Raw genomic sequence first — 17,560 nt, 5'->3', positions numbered from 1 at the left:
GGATCGCAGCGGGCGGGTCTCTGGATAATGACCTGCTGCGATCTGCACCTCAGCCCCTGGACTACAATTCCCATCATGGGCAGAGTCTGTCCATGATGGGAGTAGCAGTCCTTACTGTGCCAAAATAGACACTCTGGTACGTGTCCTCCGAGGTGGTGTATATTTGTGCAAGAAAATGCAGTTTGTGCATTTTTTTTTTTGCGCAAAAAAACCCCACAAAAACCCTGCAGTTAGAAAATTCGATTCTACAGTAGAAAATCCTCTATGGTAAACTTAACCGTAGACAAGGGGATGAAAAATTCTATCAAAATGTGTGCAAAAAAAATGCAAAAAACCCACTTGCGCATACTTTTGCGAAAAATAATAGACCCAACACAGCTCTAAACACAATGATAAATCCCCCCCCCCCCCCATATGTATAATCCTTTGGATAGGCGATAAGATATATGATTGCAAGGGTCCTGCCACTGGGGACCCCCACAATCTCAGTGCAGCCCCCAGCATTCAGTTTTGGGGACAGCCTTCATGCCTCCTCCCATAGACATTAATGGAGGGGACATGGCGTGACGCCACGTCTCGGAGGCAGCGCCCGGCACAGAATACCGGGGGCTGCATTGAAATGGCGGGACCCCTGCAATCATACATCTTATCCCCTAGCCTTTGGATAGGGAAAGAGATGTTTAAAGCTGGAATACCTCTTCATCTGCATTCTCTGTGTATATATACATGTATATACTTCCATCCATACTCTGTATGTGGGTGGGGAGCTTCTCCCGTCTGCTTTGGGATATCGGTTTTTTAAGGCTTAGGGGTTGTCCATGTCTTTTTGCATATAATAAAGAGATATATTTCATATGATTTGGTGTTGATATAATTTTATTTGGTGAGGTAGCTTTGTAGGTTATATAGATGTAGTGGCCCAATGTTGTTTAACCCTTTAAAATCATCAGTTACTTATTCAAAACGCATCTTTTCTTCATGCATTGTTTACTATTGTTTTTTTCTGCAAAAACTCTTTTTTCTGAACAAAATTGTTCCCAAATAATATTCCACATTTCTGTATAAAACCAGGTTTACTGCAGATGAATAAGAGGAGGAAAAAGTATCTGGAAATGCTAGAAGAAGTGGCTAAGAAGCGAGTGGAGCCTCGTGCAGGTCCAGCACCTCTCGTCCTCACAGGGGCGGTGCAGTGGGCGCCTCCTCCCCTCACTCAGCAGCATGTACACGGCTGGAGGGTGCGGGGCTCGGCACTTGTGCTCCTGGCTGCGGTGGGATCAGTGTGTGGGACAGGAGCAGAGGATGTGCAAGTAGTGGAGAGGACGGAGCTCATACTCAGCAGCAACTGGTGAGTACTGACAGCCTCTTCCCATATACTGTGTATACACTGTGTGTCTGCTGATCATCCTGTATACTGTGTATACACTGTGTGTGTCTGCTGATCATCCTGTATACTGTCTATATACTGTGTGTGTCTGCTGATCATCCTGTATACTGTCTATATACTGTGTGTGTCTGCTGATCATCCTGCATACTGTCTATATACTGTGTGTGTCTGCTGATCATCCTGTATACTGTGTATACACTGTGTGTGTCTGCTGATCATCCTGTATACTGTCTATATACTGTGTGTGTCTGCTGATCATCCTGTATACTGTGTATACACTGTGTGTGTCTGCTGATCATCCTGTATACTGTCTATATACTGTGTGTGTCTGCTGATCATCCTGTATACTGTGTATACACTGTGTGTGTCTGCTGATCATCCTGTATACTGTGTATACACTGTGTGTGTCTGCTGATCATCCTGTATACTGTCTATATACTGTGTGTGTGTCTGCTGATCATCCTGTATACTGTGTATACACTGTGTGTCTGCTGATCATCCTGTATACTGTGTATACACTGTGTGTCTGCTGATCATCCTGTATACTGTGTATACACTGTGTGTCTGCTGATCATCCTGTATACTGTATGTGTCTGCTGATCATCCTGTATACTGCCTATATACTGTGTATACACTGTGTGTCTGCTGATCATCCGGTATACTGTGTATACACTGTGTGTCTGCTGATCATCCTGTATACTGTGTATACACTGTGTGTGTCTGCTGATCATCCTGTATACTGTGTATACACTGTGTGTGTCTGCTGATCATCCTATATACTGTGTATACACTGTGTGTGTCTGCTGATCATCCTGTATACTGTCTATATACTGTGTGTCTGCTGATCATCCTGTATACTGTCTATATCCTGTGTGTGTCTGCTGATCATCCTGTATACTGTCAATATACTGTTTGTGTCTGCTGATTATCCTGTATACTGTCTATATTCTGTACGTTTCTGCTGATCATCCTGTATACTATCTATATACTGTATGTGTCTGCTGATCATCCTGTATACTGTCTATATACTGTGTGTGTCTGCTGATTATCCTGTATACTGTCAATATACTGTACGTTTCTGCTGATCATCCTGTATACTATCTATACATTGTATGTGCATGCTGATCATCCTGTGTACTATCTATATACTGTGTATATGTGTCTGCTGATCATCCTGTATAATATATATATATATATATATATATATATATATATATATATATTGCATGTGTCTGCTGATCATCCTGTATACTATGTATAGACTGTATGTGTCTGCTGATCATCCTGTATACTATCTATACACTATGTATATGTGTCTGCTGATCATCCTGTATACTATATATATATATATTGCATGTGTCTGCTGATCATTCTGTATACTATATGTATATACTGTGTATATGTGTCCGCTGATCATCCTGTATACTATATGTATATACTGTGTATATGTGTCTGCTGATCATCCTGTATACTATATATATATACTGTGTATATGTGTCTTCTGATCATCCTGTATACTATGTATAGACTGCATGTGTCTGCTGATCATCCTGTATACTATGTATATACTGTGTATATGTGTCTTCTGATAAATCCTGTATAATATATATATATATATATATATATATATATATATATATATATATAGTGTGTATATGTGTCTGCTGATCATCCTGTATACTATGTATATACTGTGTATATGTGTCTTCTGATCATCCTGTATACTATGTATATACTGTGTATATGTGTCTTCTGATAAATCCTGTATAATATATATATATATATATATATATATATATATATATATATACTGTGTATATGTGTCTACTGATCATCCTGTATACTATATATATACTGTATGTGTATATATATATATATATATAAATATATATATATACACTGTGTATATGTGTCTGCTGATCATCCTGTATACTATATATATATATATATATTTATATATATATATTGCATGTGTCTGCTGATCATCCTGTATACTATGTATAGACTGTACGTGTCTGCTGATCATCCAGTATGGGACCTAGACTATACACTGGTCCCTCTCCTGTGATCCCTACATTGGGATGTCCAGTACCAGTCTGGTATCACATGGGGTGCTGGGTCCATCTGCTCTAGACAGGATAAGTTCTACTGGTTGTAGCAGAGCTGACTTTGTAATATGCAGGATTGTCATGTTTAACTCATAATATTAAAGTGGATTTGCATAGGACTGCAGGGGGAACCACCTGCAATATCTTCATGCAAAAAAACAAAGACATATCCAGAGAGATGAGACAAACTCAGGTCTTCATCTGCTCAGCCACTTATGAGGCTGGAAGGCTATTAATGATCTACTACTCATGCTACAGGTGCTTTGGTTCATCAGGTAAGGAGATCACTAGTGTCGCTGCCTACATGCTGGTGAGTTATGTACCCTTTACTATCCTGGCACCCAGAGGGTACCGCCATGTGTACGGTACATGGTAGAGAAGTCTGGAGGGATAGGGATGTATGTTAGGATAAAGCAGTGTTCAGTGTCTGTGGATTTCTGATTACATGGATGTGTCCTGACCGTGATCATACATGAGCATTATTACTGACACCGTGAGATTATATGAAGCTTCAGCTATTAAGTTTTTAATAAGAAATGATAGTTCACAGTGGCTCGTTGTAACGTCATGCAGACACCCTGGGGGTTAGAATTTCCACAGGGGGATGATTCTCAGTAATACATCTGTACTGTACAATCCATAGACCTCCTTTCCTCTGTAATAAATTCACATTCGACAATTACATGAATTACGTTCCCAATAGGAATATAACTATTAGCTTCTCCACTCTATGGCAATGAACTCATTACATGTACTTAAACTGATAACTTGATGTACGATAGACGGTAATATCCATTATGTGTAATATTATAGGCATTGAAGGATGGGGAGAAAAAGTCAGTCTGTACGGTGTAGATCCGTCATTATAATGGTGGACAATATGAAGTGAATGGAACCTGGCTGGGGTATTGGATATTTGCCCAAATGGCCTGTAAAGAGGGTACAATATTATCAATAGTAAGAGTATGTCAATGAGAAGTCGCCATCTGTAAATGCCCATCTCCTACTGATGGTGGCATTGGACTTGGGTTGAGTCATTTGTGACACCACGGTGCACGGGGTCGAACCATTGGAGGTGGCACAACACCCACATTTATAAGTGTAAGAAATAATAGACTATGAGAACAGAAAAAGTGCTAAATTGTGTGGAAGGTAAAAATGATTGTACTAGTGTACACAACTCTTCATTGATGTGTGAACTGTAGTCTTACTTCTTTGTACAATCTAATATCCAAATGTAAAGATTACCATGCACAGTGTTATTATCACTAATGATAGTCATTATATCTATAGTAATAAAAAAAAAAGATTGTCTCCATCTAGAGATGAGCGAACTTACAGTAAATTTGATTCGTCACAAACTTCTCGGCTCGGCAGTTGATGACTTTTCCTGCATAAATGAGTTCAGCTTTCAGGTGCTCCCGTGGGCTGGATACAGTCCTAGGAGACTCTTTCCTAGGAATGTATCCACCTTTTCCAGCCCACGGGAGCACCTGAAGGCTGAACTAATTTACGCAGGAAAAGTTATCAATTGCCGAGCCGAGAAGTTTGTGGCGAATCAAATTTACTGTAAGTTGGCTCATCTCTATCTCCATCCAATAGAAATCTGCTCCCCCATCCTGGAAGCTTATCATTCCCAATTCAGGCTCATCTCAAATATTAGTGAAACATGCTACAATTGTATCTTTTACTTCACTATCGTACTTTTTAACTCTTCTGCTATGAGAAATTTCAATTCCAAGTGTACGTAGCAGTAGGGCTGGGCGGTATGGCCAAATATGTGTATCGCGGTATTTTTGTAACTTATGGCGGTTCCACGGTATATAACGGTATTCCCCCCCCTCCCCCAAAATTAATTATTAGCCCAGCGCTGTCCCCATCGGGGTACTACTCACGTCACCCGCAAGCGCTGCCTCCTCGTCCTCCTGTTTGTTGCGGCACTCTATACTGTGCGGTATCCATATGCCCGGGCTGTAAAAGGTAAACAAAATAAACTAACGCATGTTCCGACGTCAGCCTTACGCTGGGGGCAGGAACGTCGGACAGCCATCAGCCTATCACCGGCCGCAGCGATGTTCCGCCTCAGCCAGTGATAGGCTGAGCCCACTGTCATGTAAGAAGCCGACTTCTTACATGACAGTGGGCTCAACCTATCACTGGCCAAGGCAGAACATTGCTGCGGCCGGTGATAGGCTGACGGCTCTCCAACGTTCCATTGACTAGGAAGCTGGTCTGGGCATAGGGATACAGTATAGACCAACGGCTGTCCGGGCATGCTGGGAGATGTAGTTTTGCTACATCTGGAGGTTGAAGACCACTGGTATAGAGAGTCAGCGCCAGCAGCCGCAACAAACAGGAGGATGAGGAGGGCAGGTGACATATGTCAGTAGTACCCCGATGGGGACACCGCAGTGCTGGGAGGATAATTAATGGGGGGGGGGGGGACAGAACAGTGCTTGCGGGTCACATATAATTAGTTCTCCGATTTGGGGACAGCGCGCTGCGGCTGATAATTCATTTCCGAAGGGGAGGGGCCAAACCGGTATTGCGGTATGGATTAAAATTCCTATCGTGCAGCACAAAAATTTCGGTATTCGGTATGAAGTGGTATACCGCCCAGCCCTACGTAGCAGACACTTTACAACTAGAAGTCTAAGTTAAAGAAATATTCCCATGTAGGAAAAAATGTCCCCTATCCAAAGTAAAGGAGATAAGCGTCTGATTGCGTGGGGTCCGACTGCTGGGACCCCCTGCGATCTCCTGTACGGTGCTCAGTGTATATCTGGCTCTCCGCATGGACGGCCCGTGCCGACCCCCGCTCTGTGCGCGAGGTGAGCTGTCGCAGCGTACAGGAGATCGAGCAGGGTCTGACAGCGATCTCGTTTCTACATTTTCCTACATGTTTTTTGGAGAGGGGATAAGGGAGTCACATCTGGTATTGCCTTTTTTTCCTCCTTAGAACAAAGTTGCACTAAAATTCAACATGCTTAACCCTTCCCTTCCCGATATCTGCTGTCAGGAGAAAGTCAACACGCCACCATACACATTAGATGGTCATCAGTCTCAGATGACAGGCATCTAATATGTAATTTAAGAGAACGGGAGGCTCAGCCCAAATAACCCATACGGGGTGCAACAGTGTCAATGAATAAATAATACCCAAAGAAAAACTACACACTGTATAATAAATGCACACCCAAGCACCAAAATATTATTCAAAGCAATAACAACTATTTTATTGCGTCAACAAATACAAAAGCAGACATTTAAAATCAGTAAGAGGGGTTATCCAGGAAAAAACTTTATATATATCGACTGGCTCCAGAAAGTTAAACAGATTTGTAAATTATTTCTATTAAAAAATCTTAATCCTTTCAGTACTTATGAGCTTCTGAAGTTAAGGTTGTTCTTTTCTGTCTAAGTCTTCTCTGATGACACGTGTCTCGGGAACCACCCAGTATAGTAGCAAATCCCCATAGCAAACCTCTTCTAAACTGGGCGGTTCCCGAGACACGTGTCATCAGAGAGCACTTAGACAGAAAAGAACAACCTTAACTTCAGAAGCTCATAAGTACTGAAAGGATTAAGATTTTTTTAATAGAAGTAATTTACAAATCTGTTTAACTTTCTGGAGCCAGTCGATATATAAAAAAAAAAAAAAGTTTTTTCCTGGATAACCCCTTTAAAATATCCTATAAAAGAGGCACCAAAGACATCCAGGGGGCGAGATGCTCTCCCTCCAAAAACACAATTAAACTTGTATATCATCAAATCCCACAGTCTGACCTAAACATACATGTACCCCCAGAGGCTGAAAATATAGCAATTGACTACTTCCCTGAGGAAGTTGCCTATAGCAACGGAACGGGTGGGGTTCGTCCGGAGCTTGTGCATATCTTGAACGCCACAGTTTGCATCCCTTCTGATTCTTTTCACTGATATCTGCGGTCTTTCTGGACTGGTGATGCTCATTCTATTTATGATTTTACAATCCTAGATATACTTTTCATAGATATTTTTTGTACTTAATTTAGAATAGGATGCGTTCACACATGAATATTTTCTGCTGCAGATTTCTTTTAGCAGATTTTGCAGCAGATCTGCAGCACAGATACGCACGTGTGAATGTACCTATAAACACAATTGTCTACTAATGGTACTCTCATAGTCTGCATACTACGGATAGTGCCTCACTATTGTATTGCTATATTTTCAGCTTATGGGGGTACATGCATGTTTAGGTCAGACTGTGGGCTTTGATTATATAAAAGTTTCATTGTGCTGCTGGAGGGAGAGCGTCTCGCCCCCTTGATTTCTGTGGTGTCTCTTTTATGGGATATTTTAATTGATTTTAAATGTCTCCTTTTGTATTTGTTGATATTGCTTTGGATAATATTTTGGTGTTTGGGTGTGCATTTATTATACAGTGTGTACTTTTCTTTGGAAGGCATCTAATATGTATGACAGCTTAAAAAAAAATCTAATCAATTGGTGCCAGAAAATTATACAGATTTGTAAAATACTTCTATTAAAAAATCTTAACGGGAACTTGTAATCAGATTTTTCCATATATATATATATATATATATATATATATATATATATATATAAAACACATGGCAACGTGTTATATATGTTATATAAAATCTTCTTCCTCACCATTCCTGGAAGATGTTTCTGCCTACAGGGATGGTGAGGATATATAGTTTAAAAGTGTCCCCTGCCAGCACTGTAGGTGGTCCCCTGTCCGTGAAGCTATACTCACCTAGTCCCATTCTCACCGGCTGTAATCAAGCATGAGTGACAGCCCAGACACCGCCTGTGTCATCCTTCTGCTTAGGGAGCAGAGCAGAGACGAGGGCTGTCAATCACGCTGTGAGGGCGTGATTACAGCCGGTGACGATGGGACTAGGTGAGTATAGCTCCCCAAAGTTGGGTAATTCTCCAGTCTGACCACAGTGCTCTCTGTTGCCACATCTGTCCATGTCAGGAACTGTCCAATACAGGAGCAAATCCCCTTAGAAAACCTCTCCGGACAGTTCCTGGTACGGACAGAGGTAGAAGCAGAAGGCTTAAATGGGCACTGTCAAATCCAGAAACTTTTTATATGTTGTTACTGATGAACATTAAAGACCTTTTTTAATATAGTTAATTAAAAATATATATATATTTAATAAAGAAAAAAGCTCCTGAAAATCGCACCACTAGGGGTCCCCATACCTACTGGGACACTAACCAGTCTTACAGCAACATCAGGCTTGTCCATGAATCATGGACAAGATAAGACTCATGGACAAGGCTGCATGAACAGACCCACCAATCACCCCCCACCACCACAAGGGAGGGACAGGTCCTGTAAAGAGGTATTTTTACAATAAATATAGGCGATAGAGGCATAGAAATTAGGATTAGGCACTGAGTAACTTTTCTTTGTGGGATCTGACAGGTACACATTATTTTTAAATAGATGTAATTTACAAATCTATATGATTTTCCAGTTGATGTGAAACAACATAGTGGATTGTCTGTTGTTTTAAAGAGCCTGTATATGGCTCAATTATTGTGCAGGCAGGGCATGAATGATGGCCCTTCAATTCTGTCATTGTTACCCACATATTTCCTGTTAAGACAGATGTGCAGGCAACTTACAATGATTTTTAGGCCTGCAAAAAAGATGCATTCAGTCTACAAATGAGCATTTGCTTTTTTGTTGGCTGATCACTGATCAATGAGTAATTTGGCCGATAATTACCATGTGTAACAGGCTCTTTAGTAGTACAGTCAGTCAGTTCTTAAAGAGGTACCACAGTGGAAAAAAAAATGTTCAACCAGTGCCAGAAAGTTAAACAGATTTGTAAATTACTTTCATTAAAAAATCCTAATCCTTCCAGTACTTATCAGCTGCTGTATACTACAGAGAAAGTTGTGTCGTTCTCTCCAGTCTGACCACAGTGCTCACTGCTGACACCTTTGTCCGTGTCAGGAACTGTCCAGAGCAGGATACGTTTGCTATGGGGATTTGCTCCAGCTGCAGACAGTTCCTGAAACAGACAGATGTGTCAGCATAGAGCACTGTGGTCAGACTTCCTCTGGAGCATACAGCAGCTAAGTACTGGAAGGATTAAGAATTTGACATAGAAGTAATTTACAAACCTGTATAACTTTGATTTGAAAGTATTTCTTTTCCACTTGTTTTCCACAGGATCACCCCTTTAAAGATCCCCTTTACTATGGTTACTGCTCCCTTGGGTTGTTTTACCCAGCTTTTCTACTGCCCTGGATGGTGAATTTACCAGGTTCCCTCTCATATTGTTGTATGCGTAGGAATATTTCCAGTTTAATAATCTGGAAAAGCTGCATAACAAGCCCAATGGGAACTATTAGTGTCCATGTCGATTTGGTCCCTGCTTTCTAAGAAACATATACGGTATATGACTATTAAAAGGATTTTAGACAGAAATGCTTATCATTAGGCTGTCAAGAAGGTGCCAGATTTTGGCTGCACAAAGTTGAAATGTGGCCAAAAATGACATTAAAAAACGTGTTGCTTCACTATAATACCATGTACAGTTGTGCTCCGTGTTTTATAGCTGCACGGCATGCTTCCACTAGGTTAAGAGCCACCCTGCAAACCTACAAAAGACAACAACTAGATCCATTAGGGATAGTTAAGGAAAGACTTCCTAACAATTATAATAGGGAACCTCTTCATTTTAAAGGGGTACTCCGCTGCTCAGCATTCAGAGCAAAATGTTACGAACGATTACAGACGGCCCCGGGGGCTAATGACACCATGACCCCGCCCCCTGGTGATGTCACGTCCCACCCCCACAATGCTGGCTCTAAGCGTTCTGAACATTTTGTTCCAAAATAATTACTATTTTAGTCAACGTATCTAAATATTTATCTGTGTTTACATAAAATCTACTACATTGAAGCTCCATTTTTTGGTAACTCTATATGGTGGATATTTAAGCAGGGAATGTAAAATCAGGGGCTTCTAGTTGTTTTATTTTTGCACTTTATTTACTGTGTACAGTGAAAAATCTAAGCTCCCAGTGCTATTTAGAATAAGACTTCAAATGGGGTCTGCAGCAGATTTTCTGCAGCAGAGGTACCACTGCTGAAAATTTGCTGAGAACAGCCCATGAAGCCACTTTCAAACTTGCGTCGGGAAGCCCGCTGAGCTTTTGAAACAAAATCCGCTTGTGTAAACAAGCCCTTAGAGTATTTTTCTGTCTTTCATGCATGTGATCTGCAACTGATTTAAAATTCTTGCTGCCAAAACACTGCACATTTTCTGCAACTGATCTGGAAGATGTGTGCATGCCTTAACAATTGCATCAGAATTGAAATAACCCTCCCCCAAATATGTTACAGATTTTTTTGTAGATCTAAATATATGTCTCACGTAAATTTAGTTGTTTCATAATTCAGATACCTTAAATGGGCACTGCCAGATCCGAAAACTTTTTATATGTTGTTACTGATGAAAATTAAAGACCTTTTGTAATATAGTTGTTTAAAATTTTTTGAATATTTAATAGAGAAAACAGCTCCTGAAAATCCCACCACTAGGGGTCCCCATACCTACTGGAACACTAACCAGTCCTGCAGCAGCATCAGGTTTGTCCATGAGTCATGAACTCATGGACAAGGCTGCATGAGCAGACACCCCAGTCACCTCCCGTCACCACAAGGGAGGGACACGTCCCCTTCCCCTGAGAGCATTTTTAACACTGTGAGCTAATAAATAGAGTTATTTTTATAATAAGATGATAGAAGCATAAAAATTAGATGTACATGGTCAGGATTAGGTACTGAGTAACAACTTTTTTTTGTGGGATCTGACAGGTATGCTTTAAAGGGGTACTCCGTCCCTAGACATCTTATCCCCTATCCAAAGGATAAAGAATAAGATGTCTGATTGCGGGGGTCCCCCGTGATCATGGCTGTGGCACCCCAGACATCCGGTGCACGGAGCAAATTTCGCTCCGTGGCAGAGAACTGGCAATGCAGGGCGGAGGCTTGCTCGTGATGCCCCGCTCGTAATGTCATGACCACGCCCCCTCAATGCAAGTCTATGGGAAGGGGCATGATGTTCCCTTTCCCTAGGCCCGCCCCCTTGTGATGTTATGTCCCGCCCCCTCAATACAAGTCTGTGGGAGGGGTTGTGACACCCCTTCTATAGACTTGCATTGAGGGGGCGTACATGACATCACCAGGGGGCGGGGCCATGACATCACAATGCCCCATCCCCTGCACTGCCCGTCATCAGCCTCGGAGAAAACTTACCTCGGGACTGCTGAGGTATCGGGCTGCTGCAGGGGGGACTAAGGGGTCTAACAGCAGAGTACACCTTTAAGGATTGGGACAATTAAAATTTTAGCACTTTCTATTTTTCATCCTCCCCTTCAAATAATCATAACATTTTGAATTTTTCACCCACAGACCCATATAAGGACTTGTGCTTTTTATTTATTTTTTTATTGTATATAAATTGACCAAAATGAGCAATTGTGGACTTTGGTATTTTTTTTTATGTACTCCATTACTTGTGCAATTTAATTAACATTAGATTTTAATATTTCAGACACGTGGCGATACTACATATGTTTATATTTATTTTTGTTTATATTATTTTATTTAAAAAAATGGGATTTTACCATGGTGGTCTCGATCAGCTCTGTTGAGAAGCCAGGTTTAGTGTTTTTTTTTTTTTTACAATTTAGACACCACAATCCACTTTGATTGTGACATCTAAAGGGTTAATGATGGGCATCAGCCTGATAAGCTATGTCCAGTATTAGCCATGAGTCCTGGTGGCTGATAGCAGTCTGCTGATAAGTACTGGAAGGATTAAGGTTTTTTAATAGAAGTAATTTACAAATCTGTGTAACTTTCTGGAACCAGTTGATCTGTAAAAAAAAATGTTTTCCACTGGAGTGTCCCTTTAAGTACTGGAAGGATTAAGATTTTCTATTAAAAAATCTTAATCCTTCCAGTACTTAAAGGGGTACTCCAGTGGAAAACAAATCTGTTTAACTTTCTGGAACCAGTTGATTTGTAAAAAAAAAAAAAAATGTTTCCACTGGAGTACCCCTTTAAGACACAACAGGGTAGGCGTAACAAATGTATTTATAACTTCTTGACAGCTCATTTGGAAGGCAAGTTCCAACACCCTTAGGGGATAGATCCTCGCCATGAGCAATGCTGGAACAGACACCCGTTTTTTGTTTTGTTTTTTTGCTCACCCAAGTGCATTGAAAAGTGCAAAGGTGTCACACACAGACTGCATGCTCATGCATGTTTTATCACAAACCCTTCTCCGACAGGAGAGAGGCCCCTAACAAACCTATCCTTCACCCCCAGGCCAGAAAGTACCTGCAAGGTTCCAGATTCAAAGTCCCTTTTTACCGAAGCTACTAAGAGGACCACAAATGCTCCTGGCATCCACCTAGGGATAAGTCTAAGTGTCAACTAAGAAGCCATATACTGGTTGGTATCTCTGCTGAAGCAGAGACCTGGGGTTAAAGGGAGGTGAAGAACCTGATGGCCACACACATCTCCCTGGGCTGGCAGGAGACACACCCAAAAGGGCCACCGCATAGTGACAATCCTAGGGAACGAAAAACCATGGCACTGTGTCGACACAACGTGGCACTGTGTCAAAATAAATAGGGGAATGTGCGCTGTGTAAAACAGCCCGGACATCCATCCAGATCTATATAAATTCCTCTACAGCTCAGCAGCAGGAAGGCTTTAACGCCAGACGTTAGTGCCCAAAGACACCTATTGGCTCATTGGTCAACACTCTTAGCTTGCTTGATTACTAGGTTCAAATATGACAACATCTGCATGGCGTTGGACATGTTCTACCTGTATTCCTGAGAGTTTCTGCCAGGTACTCTGGTTTCCTTTCATACACCGAAAAAAAAAAAAAACTACTGAGTTAAGTTGTGAGCCCCATTGTAGACAGGGACTGGTGTGATTGTGTAGTGCTGCAGAATATGCCAGCTTTATAAAGGATTAAAATAAATAAACTACTGCATCTAAGGTACATTCACTTAAAAGAAGATATCACAAGGTGGTAGGGAAAATAAACTGTACTTACTTAGCCAGGCTTCATTGCAGCTCCCTGCTGGCTCAGCCAGTCACTTACTGCAGTAGTGTCCCATCTCGGGCAGTGATTGACTGAGTTGCAGGGGAGCATGGCTAGGTAAGTACGGGTGTTTTTCTATTTCCCCTCCGCCCCAGCAGCATATTATATTTTTAAACACAGTGAATAACTTCTTTGAAATATGTTAATCAGAAAGGACCTTTATGTATCACTATTGACACTCTTTAGATATACTGTAGATCGGGTTAGACATATGGGAGCTACTACCAGGTGTGTGCTGCTCTACCCATCAGCTGGTGCTAGGTGGCTACTTCCCATGGAAAAGAGCACAATTTGCAGAAATCTATGGTCCATCTAGGATCATTTGTTTTAGAGAATAGGCCAGCCACCTTACAACAGCGCCTTCCCTTCTATTGCAGAGTGTTTGCTGGTAGTACCTCTTATACAGCAAAGAAGCAAAAGAGACAGCACCACTCACCAATATACTTCACAGTATTCATGCGGTATTATAGGTAATAGAACATAGAAGAAATGTCCAGCCCGGCAGCCCATGAACGTGAAGATCTCTTTATTCAGTGCTTCATGGAATCACAGGTACAGGACACAGAAGTGAAGCGTTTCCACCGATTACATCGGCCTTACTCATATGTATGAGTAAGGCCGATGTAATTAGCTGAAACATGTCAGTTCTGTGCCCTGAAGTATGAAGAAAAACCCCTCTGTAGGCGCAGATTACTCTGGAGATAGACACAATAATAAACCAATGACGCGTTTTGGGTACACCCCTTCCTCAGATATACCAATCTGAGGAAGGGGTGTACCCGAAACACGTCGTTGGTTCCTGAATAAAAGATACTTTCTTTTTAAAAATTATTTTATTATCGTGTCTGCTATCTCCGGAGTAATCTGCGCCTACAGAGGGGTTTTTCTTCATACTTCTGGTTTCATTTGTGGACGGACTCCAGCTCCTATCCACTACCCCCCCGGCTTTGCACCTTCTCCGTTAACCAGCACTTGTACCCAACAATCGGGTTATATGCGCATATATTGTGCGCTCCAGGTGAGCACAATAATAGTTACCCTCATACATTTCTGTGTCCAAAAGATATTGCACTAGGCACCTTGTGTGGTTGCTTTTTTCTTTTTCCCTATTCTCAGTTCCGTGTCCTGTACCTCTGATTCCATGTATCACCTAATAAAGAGATCTTCACGTTCATGGGCTGCCGGGATGGACATTCCTTCTATGTTCTATTACATTTGATCTTCAGTGGAGTCTGCAATGGTCTGTGCCATGGACAGGCTAGAATGGGTGAGCTTATATCTACTGCTTTGTTATTGTAGCAGGAGGGGGAGAATCAAACAGCAGGTGCATCACTGGCAACAGCCGCTATGTACTCAAAGCACCACTCCTGGCCAGAAGTAGTGCCAGTGACATGCCTGTTATTTACCCCTTTGCTTTGCTGTTTGAAGTACCTAAACATAAAGCAGTTTGTGAAGTATATTGGTAAAGCTGTCTCTCTTGCTGAGTTATTGCCCTGGCACTGCTGTTATGCCAAGCACCACCTATTTTTTGTTTTTCTTTTGTGTAAATAGCATGGAGTATAATCATATCTTCTGTTTCAGTGTTTTCAGACCAGCAGAATCAGACGGCTTATTTAAACATGACTGAAAGTAAGAGATGACAATGGAACAGAAGATTGTCATAATGTGATGAACAATTTACAGGAACTTTTGAAAAGGCCAGTTTACAAAATGTTTAAATGGGTACTCCGCTGCTCAGCATTTGGAACAAACTGTTCCGAATGCTGGAGCCGGCATCGGGATCTTGTGATGTCATTGCCCTGCCCCCTCATGATGTCAAGCCCCACCCCTCAATGCAAGTCTATGGGAGGGGGCGTGACAGCCATCATGCCCCCTCCCATAGACTTACATTGAGGGGGCGGGGTGTGATGCTATGAGGGGGGGTGTGATGCTATGAGGCGGCCATGACATCACGAGCTCCCAGCTCCAGAGTTCAAAACAGTTTGTTCCAAATGCTGAGCAGCAGAGTACCCCTTTAAGACTAGGCTGAGCACCAGAAATCCATATTTCTACTGTGCAGGCAAAAGCAGGTATACTAGTTACAAATGGGCAATGGAGGGTGTCACAAGCTAGCAGAAAACACAGTATGGTACCCAGTACTGAACAGCGGCAAGTTAACTTTTTTGAAATGAAATATTAACATGTTGTGTGTTGACTAGGTGGTGCAGGTAATAGTGTAGGGTATGTTGGTATTTAAACCTTAATTGTCGTGATGCCAGGATGCGGTTTCCTTAGGGCAATGGCCCTACCGCCAACCTTCCCACAAACGGTAGGGATAAATAAAGGAATGTCCACAGCAGATATTGATGAAAAAACTTTACTGCATATTTTATGCAACTGCAGGTAACAGAACAGTCTTTATATAGAGGACCATAGTTCTGGTTCCTCACAGGTTTGCTGGGACTTCTGAATACAATGAGCTTTGGTTTGCTAGCCACTGTGCTACTGATTTGAAGATAATTGAGTTGCAGTAGTCACACAGGATTTTAGTTGTTTTGAGCTGGATGACTCACGGTTTAGTGGCTGCGGAAGATAAGGCTTCAGGCCTAGCTTGAATTGATGATGAGCTATAGATTGATGTGCTTTCTCTGATAGTCCGGAACTAAAGAGCAAATTAAGTGGCAGCAGCCCCTTATATCTTAAGGGGGCAGGACAAAGCTCATTGGTCAGCAGAACCTGTCAGTCCTGACCTCTGGAACTCTGGGTATATCACATGACCCAAAGGTCCTTAAACCATAGCATAACATAAATTAAAGGCACGTGACCTCTAAGGTCCTATACAGAGGTATTCTATATGAATTAAATATATAAATATATACATTAGATATTACCACATTAAGAGGCAACTAGGGGTTAGCCCTTCAAGAGAGCCCATTAGCATGGAGGGACTCTGGCTGAGGGGACTCCAGACAAAAGGGACAGGACCAGGTCCTGTACCGGGATACCACAGTTGTATATGACTTATATGTAAATTTAAAAAAGGAAGGCTAATTTGTGGAATTTTCTTTTTTAACCTTGCCTTGTGAACTACTTCCTTTTCAGAATCTCTGCAGGTGACTTCTTTCCTTGCAGTAGATTGTAAACAGAAAATTGACTTCCCAAGGTGGCAACTTATCTATCCACAGGATAGGTGATTGGTGTCTACTCAGTGGAGCCCAACTGGGGCCCAGTAATGAGAACTGGGATCCTGAGTGACCCCCCCCCCCCCCCCCCCATGAATGGTAATTACTAGAGTATGCCAATTGCCGATTTATTCAAATTCTATGGCACACATGCCCTTCTATCTTCACTGGTCCCATATATTTTGAATAGAGCTTTGGTAATCTTTTTCAGCTTTGTCCATCTCTATAACACAGCCCCCATGGAATTTTGTTTGACTTATTTGTTTCCGTATTTACCCAAGACTGTAAAGATAAGAAGGGGGGGGGGCTACTCTATATCTAGAGGAAAATGTAGAAAAAGTTTCTACACTACCACAGAAAGGGATTCTTTACTGTAAGAGCAGTCAGACTATGGAACTCTCTGCCAGAGAAAGGGATCGTAGTGAAATGAAGTGCTTAAAAGGGGCCTGGATGCATTTCTGGAGTGTAATAACTAGAGATTAGCGAAGTTAAAGTGATTCAATTCGTCACAAACTTCTCGGCTCGGCACTTGCTGACTTTAGCCTGCATAAATTAGTTCAGCTTTCAGGTGCTCCGGTGGGCTGGAAAAGGTGGATACAGTCCTAGAAGACTCTCTCCTAGGACTGTATCAACCTTTTCCAGCCCACCAGAGCACCTGAAAGCTGAACTCATTTATGCAGGATAAAGTCAGCAACTGCTGAGCCGCGAGGTTAGTGACAAATTTATTTACTGTAACTTCGCTCAT

At 41.8% G+C, this 17,560-nt stretch overlaps 1 protein-coding gene across 2 annotated transcripts in view; it reads left to right on the top strand.

The window, feature by feature from the left end:
- Window positions 1–1,094: 1,094 nt before the first annotated feature.
- Window positions 1,095–17,560, top strand: part of KCNG2 (potassium voltage-gated channel modifier subfamily G member 2) — a 164,538-nt gene continuing 148,072 nt past the window's right edge. Inside the window, exon 1 of one of the 2 annotated variants that reach the window (XM_056521370.1) lies at window positions 1,095–1,345. The gene's annotated coding sequence lies outside the window, so the exon portion shown is untranslated. The remainder of the gene's footprint in view (window positions 1,346–17,560) is intronic. The other variant, XM_056521372.1, reaches the window with a different exon arrangement.

The sequence above is a fragment of the Hyla sarda genome, chromosome 5, assembly GCF_029499605.1.
Source record: "Hyla sarda isolate aHylSar1 chromosome 5, aHylSar1.hap1, whole genome shotgun sequence".
In the NCBI taxonomy this organism is placed as follows: Eukaryota; Metazoa; Chordata; class Amphibia; order Anura; family Hylidae; genus Hyla; species Hyla sarda.
Note: the sequence above shows the minus strand (reverse complement) of the source record. Positions and strands in the feature narration are given on the sequence as shown.